Raw genomic sequence first — 20,766 nt, forward strand, 5'->3', positions numbered from 1 at the left:
TACCATGTTTCTCACCCTCTTGTTGCATTACTTCTGAAACTAAATTGGAAGCTCTTTGAGTAGGAACTCTATCTTTCTATAAATAACTAAGAGCCTAGAACACTACAGAGCTCTGGAAGAGAGGATAATCTGAATAATCTAGCTGTGCACATAGATGGCCTATGTTAAGCGTGTTCTTTACTTGCTTCCCTTATCCACCCTCTTCTGATCCTTCGTATTGCTTGTTATACTCACTACTGCATCCTGGCTTAGTTGACCCAACAACATCTTGCACACAACCAATGCTTCACTTGTGCAGAACCCATGGCATCTGGGGGTTCTGTATGGGCACAGCAGTCCACCTACATGCTGGGATTGGTGCCCTGGCTTGTAAACTGTTCAAGGCAATAAATGGTTTTATACAATCCCTAGCATAATAGAGTCCTGATCTCTGATGGCTACTGTAAAAAAAACAACAACAAAAACAAGTTGAATCGCAACATGATACAATTAACCACCCATGGTGTTTTGCATTATTGTTCTAGAAAATTAAGTGCTGCACCCAAAGGAGGACCTGGGAGTACCATTGGGTGAAATGTTTCACACAGAATAAGATGGTGTGAGTAAATAAGATTCTCACTCATTGTTTATGTTTTGTGTCTTAGTTTTACAGGTGCTTTTGTGCACTTCTGAAATGTGATAAAACATCTGCTACCACCAGCAACAAGTTTTCTTCAAAGTCCACCCGAGTGTGCCGCACTACACCAAGGGTACAGGACAACAACTTCACATTTGTTGCTGCATCTGCAGGACCACCATCCTTGGAACGGCAGGAGGCCACCGTTAGCTTGCAGAATCCAGAGCCATCCATGGACAATGGCCCAAGCACAAAACGAGAAGTGCTGCTTGTAGCTCACTATAGCGCCTAATCAAAGCAAACACTGACTTATACTATGTGATTTGGGGGGTGTTGATGGACAGGAGAAACAACTGTCAACTGGTTTTGTGACTTTGCCTACCACTTAAACTGATGTATGTTCAATCCACCAACAAGCTGTTGCTGTCATTCCTGAAGATCCTGGTAAATGGAATTTCAAACCCTTTGGGTTTTTTTTAATTAATTAAAACAAGGGTCTCCTCTTAAAAAGTGTGTGGGAGAGGTGGGTAAGTTAAAAAACCCACAACACAAACACATTCTAAAGATTTTCCTTATGCTAGAAAGAGGTCTGATGCCTCTTATTATACCCATTGCAAGTGTCAGGTGTTCCATCCTGGAATTTGTTAGGATATTTCATCACTGAATAGAAGCCCAGCAAATGAGTAACTTATTCTCCACTGGCATGCAACATCAGCAGTATCCCAGAGCATGTCCTTTTCTCAAATTATGTAAGTACGTGTTTTGGATTATTACGTATCTTAAACTCACTTAACTCTTCAGTACAAGCCTGCATACATTATAATAAAATTTGAATATCTTGAGCCACTCAGAAATTAAGCTATACATATTGGACGTTTGCCAAAGGTTAATTCTTGCTAGATAAACTATTCAAAAACAATACTTATTTTTAGGATTCTTGAAGGATTCTGATTTTGGGAGAAGAGGGGAAGTTAAGCTATAGTTTTTGTGGGGATATATGGTAGAGATCTATTCATTTGCTTAAGTAAACGGGGCAGCAAAGAGATCTATCTTGCCTCTCTCCAGAGCCACGGATCTATAAATAAATTCAAAATAATGTAACTGAGCATGAGTTCAGAGAAGCATCATTATTCAGAGCATGAAGACGATTGATCGTGCAGATCATTGCACTGATGCCTGGACTTGTGAAGATTAAGCTCTTTTTTGGAGAGCATATTCTTGCCTTTTGAGGATTGGAGAAGGATGCACGCCAGCCATGTCTTCAACCATTTAGAGTAATTTGATCTACAAAGAGGCATAGTGTTGACGTATTGCAGTGGAAGAAGTTAGTCATCCCAGTCCACAGTCACAAATATGTTGAAGAGTTTCCTTGGTAGTCATCAATATATAAGAGGGCATATGTCTCTATTTTACCTGGAGGTTTCTGGATTTTCATAAGGTGTCCAATGAACTTCTTTCAGAATACTTAAGTGTCCCATTTTGGGGGTTTCAAAACGTTTGGATGTTTATAACTTGAAAGTGTTCAAAACATATTGCTATACAAAGAAGAGTTTGTTCATTATTTATCAGGAACAAACAGTCTAATGTTCACTAAAAACTGCTCTGTTTCTCAAAGAGAAAATTAATGGCACTTAACATTCTGAATGAGTTTCAGGAAACTTATGCTACTGGAAAAAAAATCCTCAACTTTGAGGAATGTGCACATGTCACTGTTAAGTCAGAAAATGAGAGTAGTGTCATCAGTACACTTTAAAAAAGATATATACAGTAACTCCTCACTTAATGTCATCCCAGTTAATGTTTTTTCGTTGCTGATCAATTAGAGAATCTGCTCGTTTAAAGTTGCGCAATGCTCCCTTATAATATTGTTTGGCAGACGCTTGTCTTTCTGCAAGCAGTGGACAAAGCAAGCCCATTTGAGCTAGCTGGTGGGGGCTTGGAACTGGCAGCCCCTCTGGTCATCAATTGCCGGGCAGTTCAGATGTCCCTCCCCCCACTGCCGTGTGCTGCTCCTCGGAGCTTCCTGCTTGCTATGCAGGAGGTGAGGGGGAAGAGGGGTGCTAATGTCAGGGTGTCCCCCTCCCCCTGCTCCTGCCCCCCACTCCTGTACTCCTTTTCCACAGAGTGGGGCAGGGGACACTACAGGGCTCAGGATGGAGGGAGCTTGCTGGCAGCAGCTGCAGTCTCAACTTGCTGATCTACTTAAAAAGGCAATGTACTTAGTGCGGTCAGCATGCTTAAAGGGGCAATGCACTTCTCTCACACACATGTGTGTGTCTGTCTCTCTCTGTCATGCTGTGTCTCCTCCCTTCATTTGTGCTGCCTTGTCGAGTCTGAGGCTACATTAATAACAATGTGTTAACCCTTGAGGGCTCAGCCGAGTGCTAGTTCATCATTTATCAGTAAGGCATTCCCTGGGAAATATCCCACCCTCTTCCACCCTCTGACTCTACCACCTCAACCAAGCTTCACAATCATCATTGCTGTGTACAGTATTAAATTGTTTGTTTAAAACTTATACTGTGTGAGTGTGTATATATATAGAGAGAGAGACAGAGAGAGAGAGCCTTTTGTCTTGCAAAAAAAAATTCCCTGGAACCTAACCCCTCCTCCCCATTTACATTAATTCTTATGAGGAAATTGGATTTGCTTAACATCGTTTCGCTTAAAGTAGCATTTTTCAGGAACATAACTACAATGTTAAGCGAGGAGTTACTGTATTTGTATGAATATTTCAGGACCCACAAGAGGCTAGAGCAGGGATCAGCAACCTTTGGCATGTGGCCCATCAGGGAAATCTGCTGGTGGGCCAGGACAGTTTGTTTACCTGCAGTGTCCACAGGTTCAGCCGATCGCAGCTTCCACTGGCCATGGTTCGCCATTCCAGGCCAATGGGGGCTGCGGGAAGCGGTGGCCAACACACCCCTCAGCCCGTGCCGCTTCCCGATCCCTGGACTAGCGCATCAGCTGGTGTAAAATGATGCTTGTAGACTCAGTATTTCCAAACCCATGCTTGAGCATCCACACTGCATTATAAACCCGAGTTTACAATTGCTGGAGCCAGGTCTTACAGCTGCACTAACACATCTATGCTGCACTATGCAAATATTCTGACTCGGGAGTTGCATCCACACTGCAAAGTGACAGGGCTTGGATCAGAGTCACAGCAGGACTCAGGTTCTCACCCACCCACCCCCCTTAGCAGGATCCTAGGACCCAGATCCCAAGTGCTTGCTGACCCAAGTCAGATTAATTGGTGTGTGGACAGAAGAAGGGTTTGGGCTTAAACCTGTGTCAGAGTTTGGGCTTAGTATGCAGTGTAGACATATCCTATAGGAAAGCAGGAAATACCATATTGTGGACCTTTCTCCTAATCCATTCTCTGTAACATAATTGACTTCTGCCACTTCCATCTGCCTGCTGAGTATGCCATTCAGAAGCTGGTGTAAGTCAGTGTGGCCAGACCGATTTCAGTGCATCAATGCCAGTTTCTTTGTGCGTAGCCCAGACTACATTTCCCAGGATGCACAATGACAATTCAGCCAGAGGGGAGACAATGCATCATGGAAGTAATAGTCTGACCAGGGAGCCCAGCCCATAGAGAATGGAGGGAAATGATACATAGAGAATTAAACCACAATTCCCATAAGACTCCATGACAGCTCAAGCAGTTCAATGCTGAAGTGTCCAGATTTGGGTCAGTCCCAAACAAACATTTTGTTTCTATTTTCCTATAAAAATTTTGAAAAATTCACAGCCAATAAAGTTTTCTTGTGGAAAGTTGAGATTGTGGAAGCTATTCTCCATTGAAAAAACATGAGTGGAAAATTCCTGTCCAGCTCTACTCATTTTGGAAAGGTGACTAAAGACTTGGGCCTGATCATCCCATTAGTTGCATGCTTTGAAGTCAATGGGAGATGCATCACTGGCCTTTAGATACTCATCTGAACTTTATCCGGACAATCCCAAGCTTCTTGATCCTGCAAAACTTGGCAGAAACTTTCAAGAGAAATATCTTTCACGGTACTTCAGAAATTTCATGTATGGTCCCAGACAGAATCAGGAAGTACCAAGAAACACAGAAATAAGTAACATTAGGAAAGAATTACACAATTTTTGATCTTTAAAAGTGGTTAAGATGGGTTCATTTCAAGTTGGCCATTTTAGATTTTTCTTTATCCGGGGCTAGAAACTCAAGAGGTCCTTTACCATGAAATTTCAATTATTGCTTAGAAGAAAGAAGCCAACATGCACTTCATGTCTGCCTTGTATAGGCATTGAGTACCAGAATTATTTTCAGATAATTTTAAAAATTAAACTTACTACTTGGAAAAAGTACAGACTGACAACACTGAAAAATGAATTTCATTTAAAATACACAGCATGGAGATCAGTGCCAGCTTCCCCAAACCACCTCCAGCCTTGAAACAGAGGGAACAACCCCAGGGATGAGAAGTTGTTTGTTCTCCAAGTCCATTTAATATTTGGGCTCTTTGCTGAGCCTGCCAACAAATGAGTCAACCAATGCCAACTGTGAGTGTAACTTTGTGATGTGCTCACTTGCCTCCTAGGAAATTGAGTGAAACTGTCAACTCAATTCAAATACAGCAGGTCAACAAACAGCCATCAGATAGTAACGACTTACAGCCCCTATCAGCATCAGCTGCAGGGAGTGGCTTCATCCCTTGTTACCTTTGCTATGAGCCCGCCATTCTCCCAGGCGGGAATAACATTTTTTCAGTTCAGTTGTTTTTTGCCCAAAATTAATCATAGAAGTCTGCATTCTTCTTATGCTTGGTGCATTATTAATATGCATGAGAGTTAAAGAATCAGCTTCAAATTTCTCCTTCTCCCGCTAACCTTTAAGCTGACATAATTCTCAGTTTATTTTCAATTTTTCAAGCTATCAGAGAAGCATCACACTTGATTTCCTCAGTCTCCCGCTATACACAATGCAACAGACTATCACTTGTAATGAGGTTTTAGGTTCCTGATGGAAGTCAGAAATATGGCAAACATGTTGAACTGCATAAGATTGTGAAACCTTGGTGGTGTAATGTTGATGGCAAGGTAAGCAAGCTTCCAACAGAAAATGAATATCGCACACAAGCAGGTTTGTTCCAGTGCTCATGCTGTCACAGGAGATACAGCATGGAGGTGTGGAGTAGGATGTCAGTACAGTTCTGAGAATATTAGCAAACAGCTGATTATCTGGGGAGCTTTAAACATGGACAAAATACAGTACAATGTTACTTTATAGTTCAGATGGTTTAATCTGTATTCCTCCATTTTTTATTCACCAGTTTAAATATATAGGCCTGTACAAAAGTCACCCTTTCAGGTTAGATGACATTTTTCCTGATCTTGAGGGTAGAACATAAACTAAAGTTTCATTGTAACTATTTAAGTGTATTCTTGTTACCCTTGTTATTGAGAGCCTTCTTGTTATTTGTATAACTACACAAACTGCAATTAGATTTCTTTTATAATTCATTGTTCTTGGATCAGAATATCAGTAAGTATTTGAATGATGCCTGGTATTTTTAAACAGAACTGGAGCCAAAAAAATAAGAATGCTTAAAGTGGAAGAAGTCTAAGTGGGAAAAAGTCAAAAGCAAACTGTTAGTTAATACATGTGCACACTGATAATGAATACTGTACTTTAATTGCCAATTCTGCTCATGTTTTAAAGGGTATTTTGTCTTTTTCAGATTGCAAAACTCTCCATTAAGTTTTCCATGCATCTCTTTCCTTTGTTTGAACTTTTGTCCATAAGTGGTTTTTATTGAATGTCAAGTGTGTTTCTGCTTAGCTATTGACTTTGTTATTCCATACTTGTGATGGCTTTTGCATACCTATGACTATGAGCTCTGTACTTCCTGTGACTCCATCATTTCTTCTTGCATTCTGACAGTTCAGCTTCAGTGTACGTTCTCGAGCTGTTAAAAATGTTAACTTGTGTTTTGGTTTTTATTTTTTAACAGAAATTGCTAATTAAGCAGGAAATTTGTTCGTCCTATGTCAAATCCACGCAATTGTTAAGACTCAAAGTGACAGCTGAGATTGTCAGAACCATGTAATGCGTTTGGACATACAGGATAGGATTTTAATAAAACAACTAAAAGGATTCAACTCCCATTGAAAGTTGGGCTAGCTCTCTTAGTCACTTCTAAAAATGACACCCTCAGTTCCCATTAAAGTTAAGATGTTCCAAAGCCTTGGAACATTTCAGCTGATGTTTCTATTTATACAAACTTTACTGTATGTACACCGGGAATGCCGTTGCATCTCTAAAGATTCTAAAGCAAGTGGCTGATGGAAGTGATGTGTTTTGGAGATCCAGTACACTGCAACTACAAGTAAACCTATTTTTTTATGATCAGCACTGTTAGCCTCATTTATGTATGGTCCTCCCTCTCCAGTATAACTTGTCCATAGGTTACACACAGCTCATAGGTGAGAATTTCTGCAAACTGGTGGGCGGAAGGGGAAATTGCAACTATTGAGTATAGGATGACCAAAAAATACACTCTCCATTCTAAACAAAAACAAAACAAAACAAAACCTTTGACCTTTTTTGAACAGCTCTAGCAGCAAGTAGGTTTAGGATAGGAAGCTGACATTTGTCCCCACTATCATCTTTATGGAGGAGATATGCCTCCAAGTTTTCTAGCAAAGACTGGTTTTGATCTGATGGGATATGACCCCTTGAAAGTCACACTGCACATGCCCAGTTCAGTTTAATATGAACAATACTGTTGTACAGAATTTTTGCATTACACTCATTAAGCATGTAGCTACGGAAGGCCACACCAGGTGCCCATACATAAGTTCTCAATTCAGCAAAGCACGAGTTTGATTTTAAGCATATGCTCAAGTCCCATTTAAGTCAGTTTTTAAAGTGTAAACTGACCACATCTGATCTATAAAAATCAAAATACATTGGATTAGCAGAGTGCGGGTCTACTTGGCAAACTGGCCAGTGGTTAGACAGTTAGAGAAATGCCTGGTCTGCACATTTTTGTGGTTGATAAACATGAATTACACAGTTAGGGCCAAATCCCACCCCAGGATAGCCCAATTACTCAAGGTATATGGCCTGGGGATCTTTTCAGATAGCCCTTCTGCCACACACATGGACTCCAAGGCAGCTGCTGATAGCCACAGTGGACCCTGGCTTCTGTTTCCCTGTTCCTATGTCAATGTGTCCAGTGGAAAACCCACCAGTCTACCCAGTTCTCTTCCCCAGCCTACAACTGTGTTATCCCTAAATACTTCTGCATTCTGCCTGCTTCATCTACGTGGATGTCAGACTCCTGGCACCACAGGGGCTGGAATGCTGAATTTGCTCATATGTGTTGCTCTGTTCCTGCTTATGGATGTTAGAAAGATAGCCCAGCAGACTTTCATAAAGTTTTATAACTTGTGTTTCTTACAAGATAAGCGATGCATTGAATGTCATGTATTCAACTAAAGTGGTGGTCTAGATCAGGGGTGGGCAAACTATGGCTCGCAGGTCAGATCTGGCCCATGAGGGCTTTGGATCCAGCCCGCGGGATTGCCAGGCCCGTGGTGCAGTGGGGCTAAGGCAGGCTCCCTGCCTGCCCTGGCCCCGTGCCGCTCCCAGAAGGGACTGGCAGCACGTCCCTGCAGCCCCTGGGGGGAGGGGAGGAAGAGGGCTCTGCAGGCACCGCCCCCTGCAGCTCCCATTGGCCGGGAACGGGGAACCGCGGGCAATGGGAGCTTCGGGCATGGTACCTACAGGCAAGGGCAACGCGTGGAGCTCTCTGCTTCCCCTCCCCCAGGGGCCATAGGGACGTGGTGCCAGCCACTTTTGGGAGTGGTGTGGGGCCAAGGCAGGCACTGCTTCCACCCCGGAGCCACTCCAGGTAAGCAGCGCCAAGCCAAAGCCCAAGCTCCTCCTGCACCCCACACCGCAACTCCCTGCCGCACCCCTCCTGCCATATCCCAACCCACTGCCCTGAGCCTCCTGCCACATCCCAACCCCCTGCCCCACCCCTCCTGCACCTCAACTGCTGCCCTGAGCCCCCTGCCGCAGCCCTCACCCTCCTGCACCCGTGCCCTGAGCCCCCTCCACATTCCGCAACCCTCCTGCACCTCAAACCCCTGCCCTGAGCCCCCTCCCAAACCCCACACTCCTTCCCACACCAACCCCCTGCCCCAGCCCTACATTCATGGCCCTGCATGCAATTTTCCCACCTAGATGTGGCCCTCGGGCCAAAAAGTTTGCCCACCCCTGGACTAGATCCTACTCCCTTTGAAAGCACAAGCAATAGAACAGCTCCCATTTTTTGTCAGTGGGAATAGAATTTTGCCCAATATGCAAGATCTCCAAAATATGTTTTCTTTGTCACTACTTATCTGGTATTAATTCCCTCTTCTCATTTAATAGCTACCATTAGTGCAGAAAAAAAGGGCCACATCACCATTAGATTCATGATCGACACATGCTAGTGTTGTGGTCAAAGACACCCACGCAATGATTTTAGTTCAAAGACTCAAGCCTGAGGCCAGTTTATTGACATACATACCCGTGCACTGGGGTGCAGTCCGAAGACTGACACCCCGAGGACCGCTCGCAGGCGGGCTTTTATTTCGTCAAACTGCAAGCAAAGTACAAACAATACGTCATGAGTTAAGAAATTAGGGTTGGGGTTAGTCCCTCCCCCAAACCCCGAGTTAAGAATCTAGGGTCGGGGTCAGTCCCTCCCCTAAACCGCGAGTTAAGAAACTAAGATCAGGGTCATTCCCCCTCCCTCCCCCCTAGGTACCTTCCTCATTTTTCTGAGAATTGGATGTTTATTTGGGTAGAGGGGCGCTTGGTGGTTTTCCCCAGGGGTGGTACTTGGCACCAGTTTGGGTACATTTCTCAAGACACATGTTATTTTCCGGGGTCTTTTGGTTAAAGATTGGGGGGGGGGGTTCCATGGGACGCCTAAAGAGGATCTATGATTGGCTATTTTTGCAAATAGCTGGAATCACGGAGTGGGTCACAGATCACCCAAAGGAGAAGCTGCATGAGTCAAGAAATTGCATTTAGCTAAAGTTACCTATTGCTTCACACAAGTGGTTATTATATTTCATTAGTCGTGAACATGTTTCATTAGTGCTGCTGCTGGGGCTTTTTTATTCTTTGCCTCCTTGACCCCCCCCCTCTGGTCGTGACCCTTGACCAAGTTTGGCAGGGAACTGTGCAGTCCAGTCTAGTTCAGGCCCTGGCCTGGGCCCTGGCCTGTACTGCTTTGTGTAAGGGTAGTTAGCATAACAGATCTCCGTTGGAGGGTTTATTTTGGGGCCTTCAGATTCACAGCTCTGGCTATTAAAAAGAAGGCTCCCCTGCTCTATTTCCCCACACTAGTGATAAACAGCTGAAGTTCTGCTCAACAAAATGAAGGTAGTGTAAAGCCTAAAGGAGAGTTACTGGACCGGAAAGTAGAAAATATGGCCTCCTGTATATCTGAGCTATTTAAAATATTGGACTCAGATTGTAATGGAATAACATACTTCTCATACAGAGTGTATGTTGAGTAAAATATATTGTACACAGTATGTGTTTTGCCAGTTGCAGAAGTTGCTGTTTTAAAAAAGGGTCTGTATTTATAGTGATCTGGAAGAATGTCAAAGAATGCTTTACAAATTATACATGATTATCACATCAGCCACCGCCTGGGTGAAACTTGGACAAGTTTAACAGCACACAGCTACATTACAGAATAGGATGTAATACCTTATCTGAACATGCAGGAGGGGTAACATGTAGCAGATTTAATTACCCAAATAATCTGGCAAGGACATAAAGGCTATCGATCCTAGCACCTCGGGATTTGTAACAACCACAAGCGGTCAGGACCTCAACTTTATCTTTCACCTGAAAAATGGCACCTTCAGTAGCAGAGTACTTTCTCACACCATGCCTGAATCTGGGCTACATGGAACCTTGGTGTAACCCAATATGGCTATTTTTAAAGTCTAGCTGAATTCTTTCCTACTTATGCAGAACCATTACGGCTGGTGATGCAGGCCAAATTATGACCTTGTTTATACCTGTGCAAGCCAGTGTTCTCAGTGTATAACTGATTGGAAAATTATTAATTTTGTTGCAGATGCTCAAGAAGGACCAGAATCCAGCTCACTTCTCCATAGTTGTGTTGGCTCATCAGGGCTAATAAGAGAAGAAAGCACTACAATTTACGCCTGTAGTCTGGTGAGACTCTCCACAGGCTTAGGGACAAACAGTCAGCCACACCCAACTGTCTTAGCCTTCAGCACAGGCTCTTTTAGTTCTCCACCACACAAAACCACAAGAAATATTGAAAAGTAACAAACCATAGCCCTGAGCTGAGGGGCATTGTAGGCCCCGAAAGGCCATTAGCTCAAGGTTCATAGCCCTCCCCTAGCTGTTAGAAGATCAAGGACCTACCGATCTCACTGCAAGTGGTTGGGTTATCCCTACTCTGCCCAACACAGCACTACCTCTATCAGCTAGGTCCTTACTTATATCTTCCAGCTGGGAATCAGAACTAATCATTAGCTGCTGCTCAGCTGGTGCCCAACAACTGTCTGTTGGGTTTCTCCTTAGGCCTGGGCTTGCTGCTCCCTGGCTCTACCGGCCCTTTAAGGGGCAGACTGCCCTGCTCCAATATCTCTACTGTAAGCAGACAATATGCTGTACACACAGAGCTAGTAGGACCCAGGCACAAGAAGCTTTTATTATGTAACCCTTCTGCCCCTCTGAGTTGGCAGCAACAAGGGCCGGGTTCAGTATCTAGGGATTCTGTTTCAATAATGCAATGCAAAACCGGCTTGAGCCCTCACCCAGTGCCCTGGGACAACTACATACCGCCTCCCAGGCACCTGTAGGGGGCAATACTTCCCCTCTCGCAAGCACGGAGTCTGAGTGTAGCAATAGCCTTTTAATAAAGGAGGGAAACAATGCGGCATTATGTTGGGGAAACACCACAAACAGGATTCATAACACAAACCATGAGCAAAAGACCCACCTCCAAGTAAGTTTGGCAGTGTCCTTTTCCCTTCAGGGTCTTAAGTCCAATCACCCCAAAGTCCAACAACCCCAAAGTCTCTGTCCCTGGTCAGTGCTGCCCCAGAGTTCAAAAGTTTGTCTGCAGAGTTTTACCGCCCCCCCCCAGCCTGGGTGGAAATGGGGGGGCACATGGGATGTTAATGGGCACCTTATGTGGTCCGAGGCTGACTGCCCCACCTCTCCGTGGAGTTCTGCTGCAGCCTTCACCACGAATGGCTCCATTCTACCAGCCGTGTCGCGCCGTGCCATGCCGCTCCACTCCTCCAGCCATCCCCCAAACTGCTCCGCTCTGCTCCTCGTTCTGTGGGCCGCTCCAACCATCCCACAAACTGCTCAGCTCTGCCAGCCGCTCCACTCCACCAGCCGTCCCATGAACCGCTCCAGCTGCCCCCGCAAATGGCTCAGCTCTGCACCGCTCATTCGCTGTTCCATGGGCCGCTCCAACCGTCCCACAAACTGCTCGGCTCTGCCAGCTGCTTAGCAATATATCTTCAGGCTCCCCCATTGGTTAACACAGCACTCCATGATCTCAGCTCAGCAATTTTAGCTCTTTTAGTGATTTCAGCTTGTAGTAGGGGAGCCCCAGTGCTAGTGCACCATTGGCCCAAAGTGAATTCAGTTCAGCAACATCTAGCTAGACTCCTAATGGAAGCAAACTTAGCTCTGCTATTCAACAGTGGAGAGAGGGGGTAGTGCGGGGGCCCATACCATCAGGTACACATACCTGTCCCCAACCTTTCTCAATACACTGGGTTTTGTAACCCATGACCCTTGTCTAACGAGTGCTACTTAGGTACTGGTTAGTCCCTCTGTCATACAACAGTTCCACTGGCCTTGGTTCACAGATCAGGGTAACAACACTTTATTCTTCCTGCCCCAATAACAGAGAAACTGGGGATCCCACATGAGCCAAAGTATCCACTTTCAGTTGTTGTTGTCCCAGGCTAGGCTAGTGGGTGTGCCTATGCAAACAAGGTCAGCCCCTGAAGTTCTTTTCCACCCTCGCCATAATTCACCACCAGATGTCAGGGTAGAGTTTATCCTGACTCTGCTTACAATTACATAATCCCTTTCCAGAGCAGAACTGTATTTTTAATGTCACTGATGCTTACTTAAGATTTCTAGTTTTAGGCCTGGATGCACAAAGGAGTTAGGTCTGTCACTTACCTTTCAGGCACCTCGCTAATCACCGGAACACACTGCAAGTCACAAAGCCTGAGTTAGGTGCCTAGACTCTCTGTACAGTGACTGGGGAAAGATAATGCCTCAGACTGCAATTCACACAAGTCAGTGATTAGGGCCCCCCACCACCACCACCACCTGAGGGAAGACAGGATTTGAATAGGGATCCACCCACCACTCAGGGGAATGCTCCAGCTATTGGGCTATAGGATATTCTGATGTAGGGCTCCCTCGATCTCCCCTGTTGAAGTGGTTCCACTCTGGTTCACTAATTACAGAATCACTTGGACCAGAGAGAGAGAATGACAGAGCGTGAGTGCACACACATGAGAATTGCTTTATAGACTGGTGGTTTGCACCAGTGGTGTAGGCAGCATGGGATATTTGGGTGGGCCCTGACTTCAGGTGGGCGGGCAATGATGAGGGCAGGGGCAGGAAGGTTCAGGCTCCTGCTTCCCTCCATCTTCTCCAGCTGGCCTTGCAGGGGGCGATGGACACTGGCCAGGGGCCCCCCAGGGGCCCTGCACACACACCTTACTCTGGGAGGAGATGCTGCTCTCCAGCACACACGGCTTCCGGCACCCATACCCATCCCACCACCCCTGGCTGCACCCAGCTCCCCAAGGTGGCAGGCCTCTTTTTGAGAATCTTCTCTGCCGCCTGCTTGCTTGCTTGCCTGCCTGCCCATCCTCCTCCTGCTATGGCATGCGTGCATGTGAGGTGCACTCGTCATGCACTCTGCTGCTGTGCCACTGCTGTCCCTCCCCCTCCAGTTGGGCCGGGGGAGAGGGGTGCACCCGACCTGCGGTGTCCTCCAGATCTGGGCAAGGCTAGCACTGGGGCCAGAGTAGAGCTAGGGCTGGGGGTGTCCTGGATGCTAAGTGGGTGGGTCACAGCTCACCCAGACCCACCTAGGCTGCAGCCCACCCAGGCTATGCCCCTCGTTTGCACACACACAGAGCATGTGGATGACCCAGGAGCCAATCCCCCTGCTCCAATGGTGGTCAGTTATTTGGCCACAATGGGACAGCTTCAACTGGAGAGACTGAGGGAGCCCCACATCAGGATAGCCTCTAGTTCAATGGTTAGTGCATGCGCCTGAGAGCTAGAAGATCCTAGTTCAAAGCCCTTATTCCCTATGAGTGGAGGGGGGACTTTGAACTAGGGGTCTCCCCATTCCAGGTGAGCGCTCTAGATTAAAGTTCTGAGGGAAGTCTTCTTCTGGCTGTTTTGTGTGAACTCACCTGAGAGGCCTGCTCCAGCAGGGGGCCTTTGAGCACATCTACAGGATCGGGCCCCACCTGTGACTTAAGCGAAGGCCTATCATCCCCTGGTTTGTGAATCACTCTGGGGCATTGACCTCTCATCCAACATAAGATGGGACATAAAGTTTTGTATGCCAGCTAATGGGTTTTTTTCCCAGAATTTTATAGGCATTGTCTGGAATAAAGAGAGATGAGCAGGGAGAACTGCAACCACAAATAGAATAGGACAATTAGCTTTTTGAAGCAGTTAGGCACAATTAATACTGTACAGTCTTTCCATATTGGTAGTGAGCTACATGCCAAATACTGGGAACCCTTTGTTCATTTCTAGCAGGTTTCCTTTACATACCTATATAAAAATAGAGAGAGAAAAAGAGAGAGAGAGAGAAAATATAAATATAATTTGCTGTGAGCAATGTCACTGCTATCATCACTGATTTATCATAATCAGGAATCCTGGATTTAAAGTGGATTACTTCCTCCTTATTTCTGCTAACACTGATTTGGTGGGGTCTGCCAAATGTAAGATGACAGCATCCCATAGAAGGTTGATGTGTGGGAAACATCCTCCCACCTTTTACCCTTTAACTTGCAGGCTGTTCATGATCTTCTGCTCGACTGGCTCCATCCCTACTCTGCAATTTGAAATACCTGTGATGAAATCTATTTGCTACCCTGCTCATTCCTCCTCAGCTAGCCATGGGCTGCACTGCTATAATCCACCAACATCCCATCAAAATCAGTGGCGTGTGAGGATGGAGCTAGCACATTGTGCAGCACAGCAGGAGACTCTATCTGGGTGCATTTGGAAATGTCAGCAGCAATCAACTGGGTAATGTATTCCATGTTGCTTTGGCAGAGTCAGTAATCCGAGCGTTTTAGTCTGTTTGTTAAGAAAAGCGTTCCACAAGTCTCTCCCCTCTCCCTCATCCAGTAGAACTAACCAGCCTACCCATGTTTTGAAAGCTGTACAGTTTAGCAAAATAAAAGGCCGAGATATATAAAAACAGTGCTCACAGTTAGGACCCTAAATCTATGTCTACACACCTAAACAAGCTGTCTGAGTGTTAAGCGTGCTGAGCATGCAGCATTCATTGACTTCAGTGTGATCCACTCTGTCCTGAAGTCAGCGGCTGTTGCTGGGTGTCCTGCACTTTTGAAAACCCCCACTGCTAATTTTTACAGGAGTGCTCAGTGGTGGCTGAGGTCATAGAATCATAGACTCTCAGGGTCGGAAGGGACCTCAGGAGGTCATCTAGTCCAACCCTCTGCTCAAAGCAGGACCAATCCCCAACTAAATCATCCCAGCCAGCGCTTTGTCAAGCCTGACCTTAAAAACCTCCAAGGAAGGAGACTCCACCACCTCCCTAGGTAACGCATTCCAGAGTTTCACCACCCTCCTAGTGAAATAGTTTTTCCTAATATCCAACCTGGACCTCCCCCACTGCAACTTGAGACCATTGCTCCTTGTTCTGTCATCTGCCACCACTAAGAACAGCCGAGCTCCATCCTCTTTGGAACTCCCCTTCAGGTAGTTGAAGGCTGCTATCAAATCCCCCCTCATTCTTCTCTTCTGGAGACTAAACAATCCCAGTTCCCTCAGCCTCTCCTCATAAGTCATGTGTTCCAGACCCCTAATCATTTTTGTTGCCCTCCGTTGGACTCTTTCCAATTTTTCCACATCCTTCTTGTAGTGTGGGGCCCAAAACTGGACACAGTATTCCAGATGAGGCCTCACCAATGTCGAATAAAGGGGAACGATCACGTTCCTCGATCTGCTGGCAATGCCCCTACTTATACAGCCCAAAATGCCATTAACCTTCTTGGCAACAAGAGCACACTGTTGACTCATATCCAGCTTCTCATCCACTATGACCCCTAGGTCCTTTTCTGCAGAACTGCTACCTAGCCATTCGGTCCCTAGTCTGTAGCAGTGCATGGGATTCTTCCGTCCTAAGTGCAGGACTCTGCACTTGTCCTTGTTGAACCTCATCAGGTTTTTTTGGCCCAATCCTCTAATTTGTCTAGGTCCCTCTGTATCCGATCCCTACCCTCTAGTGTATCTACCACGCCTCCTAGTTTAGTGTCATCTGCAAACTTGCTGAGAGTTCAGTCCACACCATCTTCCAGATCATTAATAAAGATATTAAACAAAACCAGCCCCAGGACCGACCCTTGGGGCACTCCGCTTGAAACCGGCTGCCAACTAGACATGGAGCCATTGATCACTACCCATTGAGCCCGACGATCTAGCCAGCTTTCTATCACCTTATAGTCCATTCATCCAGCCCATACTTCTTTAACTTGCTGGCAAGAATACTGTGGGAGACCGTATCAAAAGCTTTGCTAAAGTCAAGGAATAACACATCCACTGCTTTCCCCTCATCCACAGAGCCAGTTATCTCATCATAGAAGGCAATTAGGTTAGTCAGGCACGACTTCCCCTTCGTGAATCCATGCTGACCATTCCTGATCACTTTCCTCTCCTCTAAATGTTTCATAATTGATTCCTTGAGGACCTGCTCCATGATTTTTCCAGGGACTGAAGTGAGGCTGACTGGCCTGTAGTTCCCCGAATCCTCCTTCTTCCCTTTTATAAAGATGGGCACTACATTAGCCTTTTTCCAGTCATCTGGGACCTCCCCCGATCACCATGAGTTTTCAAAAATAATGGCTAATGGCTCTGCAATCTCACCCGCCAACTCCTTTAGCACCCTCGGATGCAGCGCATCCGGCCCCATGGACTTGTGCACGTCCAGTTTTTCTAAATAGTCCCGAACCACTTCTTTCTCCACAGAGGGCTGGTCACCTTCTCCCCATGCTGTACTGCCCAGTGCAGCAATCTGGGAGCTGACCTTGTTCGTGAAGACAGAGGCAAAAAAATCATTGAGTACATTAGCTTTTTCCACATCCTCGGTCACTAGGTTGCCTCCCTCATTCAGTAAGGGGCCCACACTTTCCTTGATTTTCTTCTTGTTGCTAACATACCTGAAGAAACCCTGCTTGTTACTCTTAACATCTCTTGCTAACTGCAACGCCAAGTGTGATTTGGCCTTCCTGATTTCACTCCTGCATGCCTGAGCAATATTTTTATACTCCTCCCTGGTCATTTGTCCAATCTTCCACTTCTTGTAAGCTTCTTTTTTGCGTTTAAGATCAGCAAGGATTTCACTGTTTAGCCAAGCTGGTCGCCTGCCATATTTACTATTCTTTCTACACATCGGGATGGTTTGTTCCTGCAACCGCAATAAGGATTCTTTAAAATACAGCCAGCTCTCCTGGACCCCTTTGCCCTTCATGTTATTCTCCCAGGGGATCCTGCCCATCTGTTCCCTGAGGGAGTCAAAGTCTGCTTTTCTGAAGTCCAGGGTCCGTATTCTGCTGCTCTCCTTTCTTCCTTGTGTCAGGATCCTGAACTCGACCATCTCATGGTCACTGCCTCCCAGATTCCCATCCACTTTTGCTTCCCCTACTAATTCTTCCCTGTTTGTGAGCAGCAGGTCAAGAAAAGCTCTGCCCCTAGTTGGTTCCTCCAGCACTTGCACCAGGAAATTGTCCCCTACACTTTCCAAAAACTTCCTGGATTGTCTGTGCACCGCTGTATTGCTCTCTCAGCAGATATCAGGGTGATTAAAGTCTCCCATGAGAACCAGGGCCTGCGATCTAGCAACTTCTGCTAGTTGCCAGAAGAAAGCCTCGTCCACCTCATCCCCCTGGTCTGGTGGTCTATAGCAGACTCCAACCACGACATCACCCTTGTTGCTCACACTTCTCAACTTTATCCAGAGACTCTCAGGTTTTTCTGCAGTTTCATACCAGAGCTCTGAGCAGTCATACTCCTCTCTTACATACAACGCAACTCCCCAACCTTTTCTGCCCTGCCTGTCCTTCCTGAACAGTTTATATCCATCCATGACAGTACTCCAGTCATGTGAGTTATCCCACCAAGTCTCTGTTATTCCAATCGCATCATAGTTCCCTGACTGTGCCAGGACTTCCAGTTCTCCCTGCTTGTTTCCCAGGCTTCTTGCATTTGTGTATAGGCACTTAAGATAACTCATCCATCATCCCTCTTTCTCAGCATGAGACAGGAGTCCTCCCCTCTTGTGCTCTCCTGCTTGTGCTTCCTCCCAGGATCCCATTTCCCCACTTACCTCAGGGCTTTGGTCCCCTTCCCCCGGTGAATCTAGTTTAAAGCCCTCCTCACTAGGTTAGCCAGCCTGCTGGCGAAGATGCTCTTCCCTCTCTTCGTTAGGTGGAGCCCGTCACTGCCTAGCACTCCTCCTTCTTGGAACACCATCCCATGGTGGAAGAATCCAAAGCCTTCTCTCCGACACCACCTGCGTAGCCATTCATTGACTTCCACGATTCGACGGTCTCTACCCCGGCCTTTTCCTTGCACAGAGAGGATGGACAAGAACACCACTTGCGCCTCAAACTCCTTTATCCTTCTTCCCAGAGCCACGTAGTCTGCAGTGATCCGCTCAAGGTCATTCTTGGCAGTATCATTGGTGCCCACGTGGAGAAGCAGGAAGGGGTAGCGATCTGAGGGCTTGATGAGTCTTGGCAGTCTCTCCGTCACATCGTGTATCCTAGCTCCTGGCAAGCAGCAGACCTCTCAGTTTTCCCGGTCGGGGCGGCAGATAGATGACTCAGTCCCCCTGAGGAGGGAGTCCCCGACCACCACCACCCTCCTCCTCCTCTTGGGAGTGGTGGTCGTGGAACCCCCATCCCTAGGACAGTGCATCTTCTGCCTTCCAATTGGTGGAGTCTCCTTCTGCTCCCTTCCCTCAGATGGGTCATCTAGTCCACTCTCCGCATTAGTACCTGTAGAGAGAACATGGAAACGATTGCTCACCTGTATCTCCATTGCTGGTGCATGGACGCTCCTCTTTCTCCTTCTGGAGGTCACATGCTGCCAAACCTCTTCACAATCCTTCTGTCCCTGCTGCGCCTGCTCTGAATCTTCAGAACATTGTGGCCGTAGAAGCATCTCCTGATGTCTGTCCAGGAAATCTTCATTTTCCCTTATGCAACGCAGAGTCGATACCCGTTTCTCCAGCCCTCAAACCTTCTCTTCCAATATGGAGACCAGCTTGAACTTTGTACAGACAAAGTCGCTTCTGTCCTGTGGAAGAAAGACAAACATGGCACAACCTGTGCAGGTTACAACAGCTGATCGCTCACCTTCCATATCACCGTCCTCTTAAGAACTTCCTCAACTGCTGCAGGAACTACTCAGAGAAACCTGCAGATGAAAGCCTCAGTGCGCTCTCCCCAAGCGAACTCCCAGGCAAACTCCCGCTGTTAGCCTCTGCTGTTCGCCGCTCAGCTGGTTTGCTGCTGACTGCCCTTATATACCAGTCAGACCCACTCAAGGCCCACCTGGAACAAAGCACTCCCAATTCACACTTTTCAAACAAACAAGCAAGCAATCAAGCACACGGTCAAACTGACCAACTGTCCCAGCAGCAGACACTCAGATACTCACCAACACAGCCCCCCTAATGCAGCACTTAGCCTACCTCCTCTCGGATAGCTCCCAGGCAAACTCCCGCTGTTAGCCTCTGCTGTTCGCCGCTCAGCTGGTTCGCTGCTGACTGCCCTTATATACCAGTCAGGCCCACTCAAGGCCCACCTGGAACAAAGCACTCCCAATTCACACTTTTCAAACAAACATTTTGGAAGGTTAAGCATTGGGCATGCTCTTTCACACTGAGCCAAGGGTTTTCTGTGTTTTTGCACTAGATGTCTACTTTGCTTTCGGGTTATTGATTACAATGTATAGCTGATTAACTGACTACACTTGCAATTCAATATTTAAAATGTTCAAGAGACCAAATAACCAAGATTAGCCAATTTATTGCCCAGGTCAAAACAGCGCGGTATGAAAAGAAGACATACCCCTCCTTTTGAGAAGCAATTCTTATCTCACAGCACATTCACCATATACAGTAGGTGTCCTTCAAAGATACAGCCTCAAAATTTCTTCTATCTAGAGGAGGGTTGTTTATAAGCTAGAAAGCACTGTATATGTCACACACAGTTAAAATTCACCAGTCGGCTTTCTACCTTGTTTTTCTGGTACCATGGTATACCTTTTCTTATCTGTGTTTGGATACCAAACCATTCGGGCATAGAGGCACATCCAAACCTGTGCTAGGATCCACCATTCATGTATCTTGTTTTAGATAGGCTTCCTATTTTCTAATGCCAAAGTTGACTTCAGATTTGCAAAGTGTTGTGATATGGGTAAATAGAATTGTGGGAAGAGCATAATATATTCAGTTAACATATCTTTCCAACACCTTTCTCGCCATATATATTAATATCATGTGCATAATACCTATTGATGTGGTGTATACTGCACCCCAACACAAATATACTGGCTAATGGGGAGTGCTTTGTGTACAACCCACAGAAGTTTGTAATGGACACTGTCTAGCATACACAGACTAGGAAGTACTATGAAGTGCCATAATACTTAAGGTTGTGGAGGGAAGAGTTTTGTGAGATTATATTGTTTGAAAAATTATCATAGCTTGGAAACAACCAGTACACACCCAACTGCCATACTGCACCTCTCTCAAGTAATTCTCTTGTTCTCCAGAATCTCAGGTTTCATTACAAAAAGTCCCTAG

At 46.1% G+C, this 20,766-nt stretch overlaps 2 long non-coding RNA genes across 3 annotated transcripts in view; one reads left to right on the forward strand and one right to left on the reverse strand.

Annotated features, from left to right (window-relative positions):
- The window catches only part of LOC101936399 (uncharacterized), a 120,078-nt gene extending 113,082 nt beyond the window's left edge, over positions 1-6,996 (forward strand). For both annotated transcript variants that reach the window (XR_010590374.1, XR_010590373.1), the window contains one exon: positions 645-6,996. This is a non-coding gene — a long non-coding RNA (uncharacterized LOC101936399). The remainder of the gene's footprint in view (positions 1-644) is intronic.
- Positions 6,997-9,146: 2,150 nt separating this feature from the next.
- LOC135973720 (uncharacterized) overlaps positions 9,147-20,766 on the reverse strand; it is a 59,890-nt gene continuing 48,270 nt past the window's right edge. The window contains exon 3 of the long non-coding RNA XR_010590687.1: positions 9,147-19,253. This is a non-coding gene — a long non-coding RNA (uncharacterized LOC135973720). The remainder of the gene's footprint in view (positions 19,254-20,766) is intronic.

The sequence above is a fragment of the Chrysemys picta genome, chromosome 9 (assembly GCF_011386835.1).
Source record: "Chrysemys picta bellii isolate R12L10 chromosome 9, ASM1138683v2, whole genome shotgun sequence".
NCBI classification, from domain to species: Eukaryota; Metazoa; Chordata; order Testudines; family Emydidae; genus Chrysemys; species Chrysemys picta.